The sequence below is a fragment of the Zingiber officinale genome, chromosome 2B (genome assembly GCF_018446385.1).
Source record: "Zingiber officinale cultivar Zhangliang chromosome 2B, Zo_v1.1, whole genome shotgun sequence".
NCBI classification, from domain to species: domain Eukaryota; kingdom Viridiplantae; phylum Streptophyta; class Magnoliopsida; order Zingiberales; family Zingiberaceae; genus Zingiber; species Zingiber officinale.
This window is the reverse complement of record NC_055989.1, coordinates 142,943,750-142,953,686: the sequence shown is the minus strand read 5'-3', so window position 1 is coordinate 142,953,686 and position 9,937 is coordinate 142,943,750.

Below are 9,937 nucleotides of genomic sequence, written 5' to 3'. Positions count from 1 at the left end.
TAAAAACTATTTTAAAAATCATTTTAAAATTATTTTAAAAATTATGTATCATTTTGAAAAATTCTTATTATTTTTTCACTATAATAAAATTCTTTTAACTTAAAAAAATAGTAATAATAATAAATTATTTATATAGACTATTTTCACTTTAAAAATTATTATTTTGACTTTAAACTCATTTTTAATCTTAAACATCATTTTAACCTTAAAATTATTTTTTAATTAACTTAACTGAAAATTAGATCTTAAATTAAAACTCATTAAAACTTAATTTAAACATTACTTTTCAACTTAATTTAACCTAACTGAAAATTAAAACTTAAATTAAAACTTAAATCTAAATTAATCACTGATATTAATTTTAATCTAAAATCAAAACTGAATTGAACGTATATTAATTGTCATTAAATAATTATAAAAATCATTTTAAAAGCCTGTTAGAAGTCCCTTAAAAACTGTAATTATTATAATTCTTTTAAATTCATTTAAAACTTAGACATCTAACTTAAAAACTTAAATTCCGTTAACTTTAACTTTAAACTTAATTATGTAATTAATAAGTAGAACTTAACTATTTAAGTTTTACTTTATTTGAGAACTAAGCTTGATTTGATTAGAACCTAGGTTTAACCTTAGTAAAAATATTAAAATTACTCTAAGTCATTTTTTTTTATCAACCTTTAAAATATTAATTATTTTTATTAAAACATAATTAAACTTTGACTTAAATTGAACCTTACTTAACCTTGTTTAATAACGAGTTTAACTTCAAATTACTACCAACTTTAAACTGAGTTAATCCAACTTAAAAGGAAGTAAATGAAAAGTTAAATTATAACTAACACCTTCATCAATTAATACAAAATTTAGATTATATTAAATTATTGAATCAAGCAAAATTTAATCAATAAATTATTAATATTGATTAATTATTGAATTAATAACAACTTATCTTACTTAACATTACACTAAGGCTACGTTTGGTTGAGTGTAATGTAATCTAGCTTGTAATGTAATCAAATTTGTAATGTAATGTAATGTAATCTTGATTACATTACTACGTTTGGAAATGTAATGTATGTAATATTTGATTACAAGGATGATTACATTCTTTTGTTTGGTATCTATTATTTTTTATCAGGAATATAATTTGTATTATTACAAAATGACAAAAATGTCCTATGACCTCTACTGACGGTCGCCGCACTTCTGCCGGAGCTTGCGGCAGCTATCGGCCGTCACCGCCGCCGACCATCGCCGACCGCCGCCGCCGCCGGTCGCCGCCGCCGCCGCCGCCGGTCGCCGCCGCCGCCGCCGCCGGTCGCCGCCGCCGCCGCCGCCGGTCGCCGCCGTCGCCGCCGGTCGCCGCCGTCGCCGCCGGTCGCCGCCGTCGCCGGTCGCCGCCGCCGCCGGTCGCCGCCGCCGCCGACCGGTCGGCGATCGGCGGCCGACGGCGGTGGTCGGCGGCCGGCGGCGGCGGCGGTCGGCGGCCGGAGGCGGCGGTAGGCGGCGGTCGGCGGCGACGGTCGACGGCCGGCACGCTCGGCCGAAGACAGGAGGTAGCATGCTGCTAGCAGTATCCACCAAGCACATGGCTGAGGATCTCCCAACCACCATACATATCCGGCCGGCCGGACATAGGTCGAAGGCTGTCCGGCCGGATGTTAGGCAAGGGGTAAGGGGAAAAGGACAAGGGACATCTTGTTCTGACAGCAGGCATATTCTACGTTCAGGCCATACTCAAAATCCTACAGCAGAAGGATCCGCTGTCCCATCAAAGACGTGCTTGGACTGTAGCAGTATGGGGTCAGGTAAGCTCACTGACAGGCCTTTACTTGGGTATGGGCTAAGGACACGTGTACACCTCGGTATGCGTGTACCCGCCTCTCCACAGCCCTATATAAAGGCTCTCATCCTTAGAAGGAAAGGGGCATTCTACGATTCTTGGAGCCACTTTCTTGTTGAGCTTTGCCTGACTTGAGCGTCGGAGGGTCGTCGCCGGGAACCCCTTCCCGGCCCGACTTCTTTGCAGGTTCGCCGGAGCGCCGTCCGACCGGCCGAAGATCTACGTCAGCGACAAGGAGAGCACCACGTGCCCAGCGTCCGTTGATTCAGCTTTCAGACAGGATCAATTTGGCGCCGTCTGTGGGAATCGCTCCTGCATCCGAACGGAAACAATGGATGAGGCTGGACGACAGCACACGGTGACGCTTTCCACGGAGGAACTTGACGCTCTGATCGAGTTGAGGGCCGCTAAGCTCGTCGAACAGAAACAGAAGGCACCAGCCGAGCGGGCAGAGCAGCAAGCAACATCAGCATCAGGAGGCCGAGCGGAAGCACCTCAGGCCACTGTTGCATTCCATCGGGCCCTATTCCGCACTCCTGAAGCCGCAGCAACTAATCGAGATCGGGGATCTTCTTCGGATGAAAGGCCAAGACGTGATAACAGAAAAGGGAAAGCCTCCCGAGAGGATACATCGCCCGAGCGGATTAATCGCCAATTCTCAGAAGCCATCTTGAAGGATCCTCTGCCAAAGCACTACGTGCCCCCGACGATCGGTGAATACAATGGGACCATCGATCCGGATGATCATCTGGGTAAATTCGACAACACTGCTACCCTTCACCAATATACGGATGGGGTGAAGTGTCGAGTTTTTCTAACCACCCTCTCTGGATCGGCTCAACGATAGTTTCGGAGGCTGCCGGATGGGTCCATCACAAACTTCAAGGACTTCCGAACGGCCTTCCTCCATCATTTTGCAAGCAGTCGGCGTTATCAGAAGACGAGTGTCAGCTTGTTCGCCATCAAGCAAGAGCCAAGAGAGTCGCTCAGAGCGTATATCCAGCAGTTCAACCGAGTGGCCATGAATATTCCAACGGCCACCTCGGAGACCATGATGAATGCCTTCACACAAGGCCTAGTGGATGGGGATTTCTTCCGATCGCTCATTCGAAAGCCGCCCCGAGACTACGACCACATGCTACACCGGGCCAACGAATACATCAACGTGGAGGAAGCCCAAGCAGCCCGGAAAAAAGAAATTCCAACCGAGCAGGCTCCTCTTGCCGAGCGGAAGCCGCACGCTGCTCACCCACCCAGAGGACCGAGGGCCGAAGCAATCCGCTCCCCACGTTCCATCTTGTGTACGGCGGCGAAGCGGTGATTCCTGTTGAAGTCGGCGTTGAGTCCGCCCGGATCCAGAATTATGATGATGGCAACGCCGAGCGAAGGAACATGGAGCTAGATTTGGTTGACGAGGAGCGAGCCAAGGCGTCCGTTCGGCTGATGGCGTACCGGCAACGGATGAAGCAAAACTACAACCGGCGGGTCTTCCCCAGATCATTCCAGGTCGGCGACCTTGTCTAGAAGAAAGTGAAGCCGGTCGGCGACGTCGGCAAGCTAGAAGCTCCTTGGGCGGGCCCCTTCAAAATCATCGAAAAGCTCCGCTCGGGCGCTTATTATTTGGAGGATGAAGACGGGCGGCAACTGGATAGGCCATGGAGCGCGAATCATCTCCAGCCTTATCGAGCTGGGTGAAAGGTGCACGGATGTAACTCATTTTTGTGTATATTTTGGTCGCCCATGTCCTTATAATGCAGGAAGCAAAAATGATTCAAAGGATGGTTAATATGTTCTCCGAGCGGCTGTGTTGAAGTTAGCCTGGAAGACCGTCGAGCTCCGACGTTAAATATCGAGAGACGAGCCGGCGTCTATAAACCCACCGAGCGGAAGACCGTCGAGCTCCGACGTTAAATATCGAGAGACGAGACGACGTCTATAAACCCGCCGAGCGAAAGCCCGTCGAGCTCCGACGTTAAATATCGAGAGACGAGCCGGCGTCTATAAACTCGTCGAGCGGAAGACCGTCGAGTTCCGACGTTAAATATCGAGAGACGAGCCGGCGTCTATAAACCCGCCGAGCAGAAGACCGTCGAGCTCCGACGTTAAATATCGAGAGACGAGCCGGCGTCTATAAACCCGCCGAGCGGAAGACCGTCGAGCTCCGACGTTAAATATCGAGAGACGAGCCGGCGTCTATAAACCCGCCGAGCGGAAGACCGTCGAGCTCCGACGTTAAATATCGAGAGACGAGCCGGCGTCTATAAACCCGCCGAGTGGAAGACCGTCGAGCTCCGACGTTAAATATCGAGAGACGAGCCGGCGTCTATAAACCCGCCGGCGTCTATAAACCCGCCGAGCGGAATATGCCAATAAAAAGAATGCAACTGCCCTAGAAATTCGCCTCCAATATTGTTAGATCGTCTCTACGTTCCGCTCGGCCTAGCACCCAAGGGTACTTCATCGGTATCTAGTAAGCGATTTCTGCTATCAAAGCGGGATATTAAGTAGTCGAAATATTACATATTTAGCCGAGCGGAAGGGCGATGCCAAATACTTAGTAAAAATCCCTTTCGAATACCAGGGGGGTGATAATAGGCGAGCGGGCAACACACATATTCACTAGCAAAAAGACAAAGTACGTGAAAGAAAAATATTGCATTAAGATTAGAACTTAAGGCCGCGCGGCCTAAGTACAAAAAAAGGTCATTTTTTGGCCTAGCGGCCCAACTACACCTACAGACGTCTACTCAATGAAATCATAAAGGTCCCTGGGAATGTTATCCAGAAGCGCCACTTGATCGTCGGTCGGAATAGTAGTGGACTCCGGAAGAAGGCCCTTGGACTTCAGATACGTCATGGTGGCGGTCATAGCCAAGTCGAAAGCTGTGTACATCCGCTCGCAGATTTTCTCCGAGAATTCGGGCGAGCGGATGTAACTCTGTCTCAGAGTAGCAACTCGGCTCGGCTCGGCCTCTTGGTACTCTTTGAAGGCCAATTGAGACGCAGCGAGGGATTCCTGCAAGGTGGTCAGCTCGTCCTTATGCTTGGTTGCTTCGGCCGAGCGACTCGTTTTCTCTTGGTCAAGCTGCTCCATCAACTCCTTGACTTTCTGCTCCAATCCCCGAGCCTCAACATTCTTTTTCTCCAGATCGGAGATGGCCGTGTTTTTTCGAGTGGTGGCCAAGGTTATTTTTTTGTCGAGCGACTTGACTTGCCGCTCGAGCTCAGCCAGATGGTGAGCCTGGTCGGTTGTCTTCTTTTGTTCGGCCGCTAGTAAATCCTGAGCCTTCTTGAGCTCCTTCTGCAGCTCGGAGTACGACGGGCCTTGTGAGCCGGACGGACCGGCTACCGCTTTCAGTTGCCTTAGTTCCTCGTCCACCATCGCCAGGCGGTTGGAGACTGCTATCTCCTCCACCCATCTCTGATGCAAAAGGAGAAGTTGTTAAGGGTCGATCGGAAAAATGCATGCAAAACTTCAGAAAAAATGAACTTACCCCCGTGGCCTTCTGCATGTGGCTATTGGCCAAGTTACGGAGGGGGATCATCGCGATGCGCGCCCGAGCATCGGCCCACATCTCGGCTAGGGGCCCTTTCAAGGTAATGGTGTGCTCGGGCGCGGTGGGTCGGTCGGCTTCTTGCAGCAGCTCTTCAGTCGGGAGATGAAGAGTGACTCGTACGGTGTGGCCATGACCGTGGGTCATCCGACCGGCGGTCGGAAGGGGATCATAAGCCGGCGCAGAAAACTGAGAATGAATGGTTGAGTGCTCGACTGAGTGACGAGCGGGCGGAAGGGTGCTAACCGGAGTAGCCTCAATTGGAACAGCCGGCTGGCCCCATTCAGAAGGCGTCCGGTCGGACGAAATGACTTCGACCTCTGGCGCTTTGCCCCGAGCAGTCGCAGTGACCCGCTCGGATGGTTGGACCGCGGAGGTAGCCGACCGCAGGGGAGTCTCCACTCGGCGTCTCTTTTGTAGAGGTTGCTCCTCCTCCCGAGCGGAACCTTCCTCGGGGACAGTTGGTTCCCCAGTGGGGGTGGCTCCGCTGGCCACGTTTTGTTGAGAAGCTGGAGCGGCCGACTCAGCCTGAGTCCCACTTGTTGGTGCGGGAAGCATCCGACGATCGAACTCGTGTTTTGATAACGGCAAAGAATTCAAAGTTAAGATGTTTTGTAGTCTAACAAGTCTACTTGAGGATTTCAGGAAAGTCCTAGCTGCGGTTAGGCAAAGGGAAAACCCTAGGGGGCGGTAACCCTAGGTCATAGGGGGTGGTAACCCTATGAGGAAAGTCTTGGCAGATCGATGGCTTCAGGCAAAAGTCCTAGGGGGTGGTAACCGTAGGTGAAAAGTCCTGGTGTCGCGAACCAGGTGAAAGACTGGACTAGCCAGGGAAGCGGATGTCCAGCAGAAAGTCCGGAAGCATCGAGTGCTGAGCAAAAAGTCAATCTGTGGAGCGATACAAACAAGAAAGGTTTTGTGAACTTTGGAGACGACACAGAGGTGAAGACTGAAAACAAAGATAAAATTCTTCCTGAAATAAAGACTGGTGGTCATATATACTTTATAATGTTTATTATGCTAACTTTGTGTTGCAGGATAGTGTTTGGGACTAACGCATCTTGCAGGAGCAAAGGAGCAACCTAAAGCCTCGGATGAACAGTGTCCGAGGCGCCTCCATGGAGCTTGGAGGCGCCTCGGAGAAGGCAGAAGGCGCCTTGGAGAAGGCAGAAGGCGCCTTGGAAGGCGCCTTGAGAGGGATATAATGCGCCTTGAATGGATGAAATTCGACCAGGTCAGTTTTGATCCACGCGGAAGATCAGGCAGCATGGAGGCGCCTTGAACACCCTTTATAAGGGGGTTTCGACCAGCACTTCAAAGCAACGAATTCCAAGTGATCTTTCATCAACGTGCTGCTCCTAAAGATGCTCCGAAGTGCTGCTACAAGTGCCCGACGACCCGAAGCTTCAGAATTAGCATTTCTTGTTGTCGGTATAATATTTATAGCTTTTATTTGTACTCATAATTGTAATCTTTTAACGAGCTTATAGTTGTTGCCCACCGGAAGCGATCAAGGATCGCGGGCCTTCGAGTAGGAGTCGATCAAGGCTCCGAACGAAGTAAAAATCCTCCTGTCTCTGTGTGCTTACCTTGTTTTATTCCGCTGCTTAATTACTCCGATAGTTTTCCGATAATCGAACAAATAGCCACGAGCGCTATTCACCCCCCCTCTAGCGCTTCTCGATCCAACAATTGGTATCAGAGCGGGGTCGTCTTGAATCAGTGCAACCACTATTCGAGACAATTTTTTCGTGGTTTTGTTCGGAGTCGATTAGAATTTAGCCTCATAGCTATATTCTAATTTCTTTTTACGAATCGATTTTCTGCTCAAAGTTGGTCAATACTACTTGAGCCTGTTATTTTTTCCTTCCTCCCGCACTACTAATCCAAGACTTAGTCTTGGAATAGATCTTGTTGTTTCTGTTTTTTTGTAGATCTAAATGGCCCAACAAGAAGGATTTAGCACCGTTCGTCCCCCATTATTTTCCGGAGAAGACTTCGGATATTGGAAGGGGCAAATGGAGATTTATCTAAAGATCCAGTTCGACACCTGGATGATCGTCAAAACAGGACTGCAACTACCAACTGGTACAGACGGTAAGCCTACATCCTGTGAGAACTGGGAGCCCGCATTTATCAAAAAAGTGGAAGCCGACGCCAAAGCTACCTGCACCATCCAGTGCGGTCTGACCAAAGAAGAGCTCAACAGAGTCGGTCCATTCTCCTCCGCAAAGGAACTATGGGAGAAACTGATCGAACTACACGAGGGCACCTCGGAAACCAAGGTAAGTAAGCGTGATCTGTTACTTAACAAATTATACAATTTGAAAATGCAGGAAGGCGAGACGGCAAGTTCTTTACACGCTCGAATTCAAGATATTCTGAACTCCCTTCATGGAATCGGGCAAAAGGTAGAAAACAGAGATATAATAAGGTATGCTCTTAACTCATTTCCTAGGAGCTCATTGTGGGCATCAATGGTAGATGCCTACAAAGTCTCTAAGGATTTGTCTTCCTTAAAATTAGACGAATTATTTAGTGAATTTGAACTCCTTGAACAAACTAATGCACAGCCATCCAGAAGGGCATTGCTTTGGTTGCAGGAACAAGTCGAACAAGGGAATCAAGAGTACGACGAAAGATTGAATCGGAATCAGAAGACGAACCCGACTCAGAAGATTCAGAGGATGAATTGACCAGCGAACTAGTGAATCTCGTGAAGAAGCTCTACAAGAAGAAGAAGGGATTCAACAAGAAAGATCTAAAGAAGGCAGTTCAATCTAAGGAGGCTCAACAGAACTCAAAGGCAAAGTTCGAAGTCACTTGCTACGGGTGCAACCAGAAGGGGCATATAAAGGCCAACTGCCCCAATCAAAAGGAAGCCAAGAAGCAAAGAAGAAAGAAGGCCCTAAAGGCAACCTGGGACGAATCTTCTTCGGAGGACGAAGACGACAAACTCGACCAAACGAGTTTACTCGCATTGATGGCCCGGGACCAGATCATTGAATCCGAGAGCGAATCAGAAGCCGACTCCGAGCAAAACCACGGATCCGCATCCGTTTCCGAAGGGCCAAACTCCGCTGTAAGTATTCCTAGGCTTAATAACTTAGTCAATTATTTACTTCGCAAATTAGCCAAATCAAATTTAAAAATTAAGTCACTTCTAAAAGAAGTAACCATTCTTAAAGGAGTAACTAACTCAAAATCTTTACCTAATCAAGTTCAAACTGAAGATTCAACTCAAGTACAACAACTTGAGAAAGAAAATTCAAATCTGAAAAATCAGTTAAAAGATTTAAAAATTACTTTAGAAAAGTTCTCTCTGGGCTCCAAGAATTTGGATCTAATTCTTGGAACACAAAGAGCCGTCTACAATAGAACTGGGCTAGGATATAAAAGTAAAAAGAAATATAAATCTTATTTATCCTTAATAAACAAACAAAGTAGTAAATCAGTCCAAGCATGAGTCCCCAAGTCCAAATTGATCAATCAAATTGGACTTGGCTAATACTGGGTTCCGAAGGATCAAATATACTACCTCGACAGACCATATCGAGGCCGTGATCCAGGGAAAGCTAAAATGAAAACGATCTTAATTTAAAATTCGAAATTAAATTAAAAAATTCAAAATTAAAAATCAAATTCAAAATTTAAAATTCGAAATTAAATTAAAAATTAAATTACAAATTCAAAATTCAACAAGTCGAAATTATAAAAAAATAGATGGAGGATCCAAACTAGCTGGCACCTCCAACTGAACTACCCGACAGGGTAACTGAACCTAATTTACCCGGAATGGGTAAAACAAGAATAGATTACCCGGCAGGGTAATTAAGGTTAGATTAAAACGGGATAAGTTTAACTTGAACCACAGTACTGGTGAAGTTTTTGGATGATAGTACGTTAGGGAAGCTTGGGCATCGCATGTCTAGGAAGATATGGCTTCGACCTGGTGCATTTGGCCAAGTGGAACTGACCGAAGCTACCCTTAAATGGATCCTAACTAGTTAGACCAAGTTTTAGTATTAAGTTCAATGGGTAGGACTATTTGGAAAACCTCGAAGACATGGTTACTTTAATGAGCTCCTTGTGACTCACCATAGCCCAGAAGTTTATCCAAAGAATGCTTACTTGTTGAACCCAAAGCTAAACCTGAACCTAACACAAGACTAAACCAAACCCTTAAATTGTACCTCAATTCATCTCACAAAAATTATAGGATTCCCTGATTGAGAATTTAGATCGGGTGAGATGACTAAGTAATTAAAACCAAACTGATAATTAAGTTAAATTTCTTAAATTTCAAAATTATTTTAAACTTAACTTTCAAAATTACTTTAAAAACTTAAATTTCAAAATTATTTTAAAAATTTAAATTTCAAAATTATTTTAAAAACTTAAATTTCAAAATTATTTTAAAAACTTAAATTTCAAAATTATTTTAAAAACTTAAATTTCAAAATTATTTTAAAACTTGAATTTCAAAATTATTTTAAAACTTGAATTTCAAAATTATTTAAAAAACTTAACTTTCAAA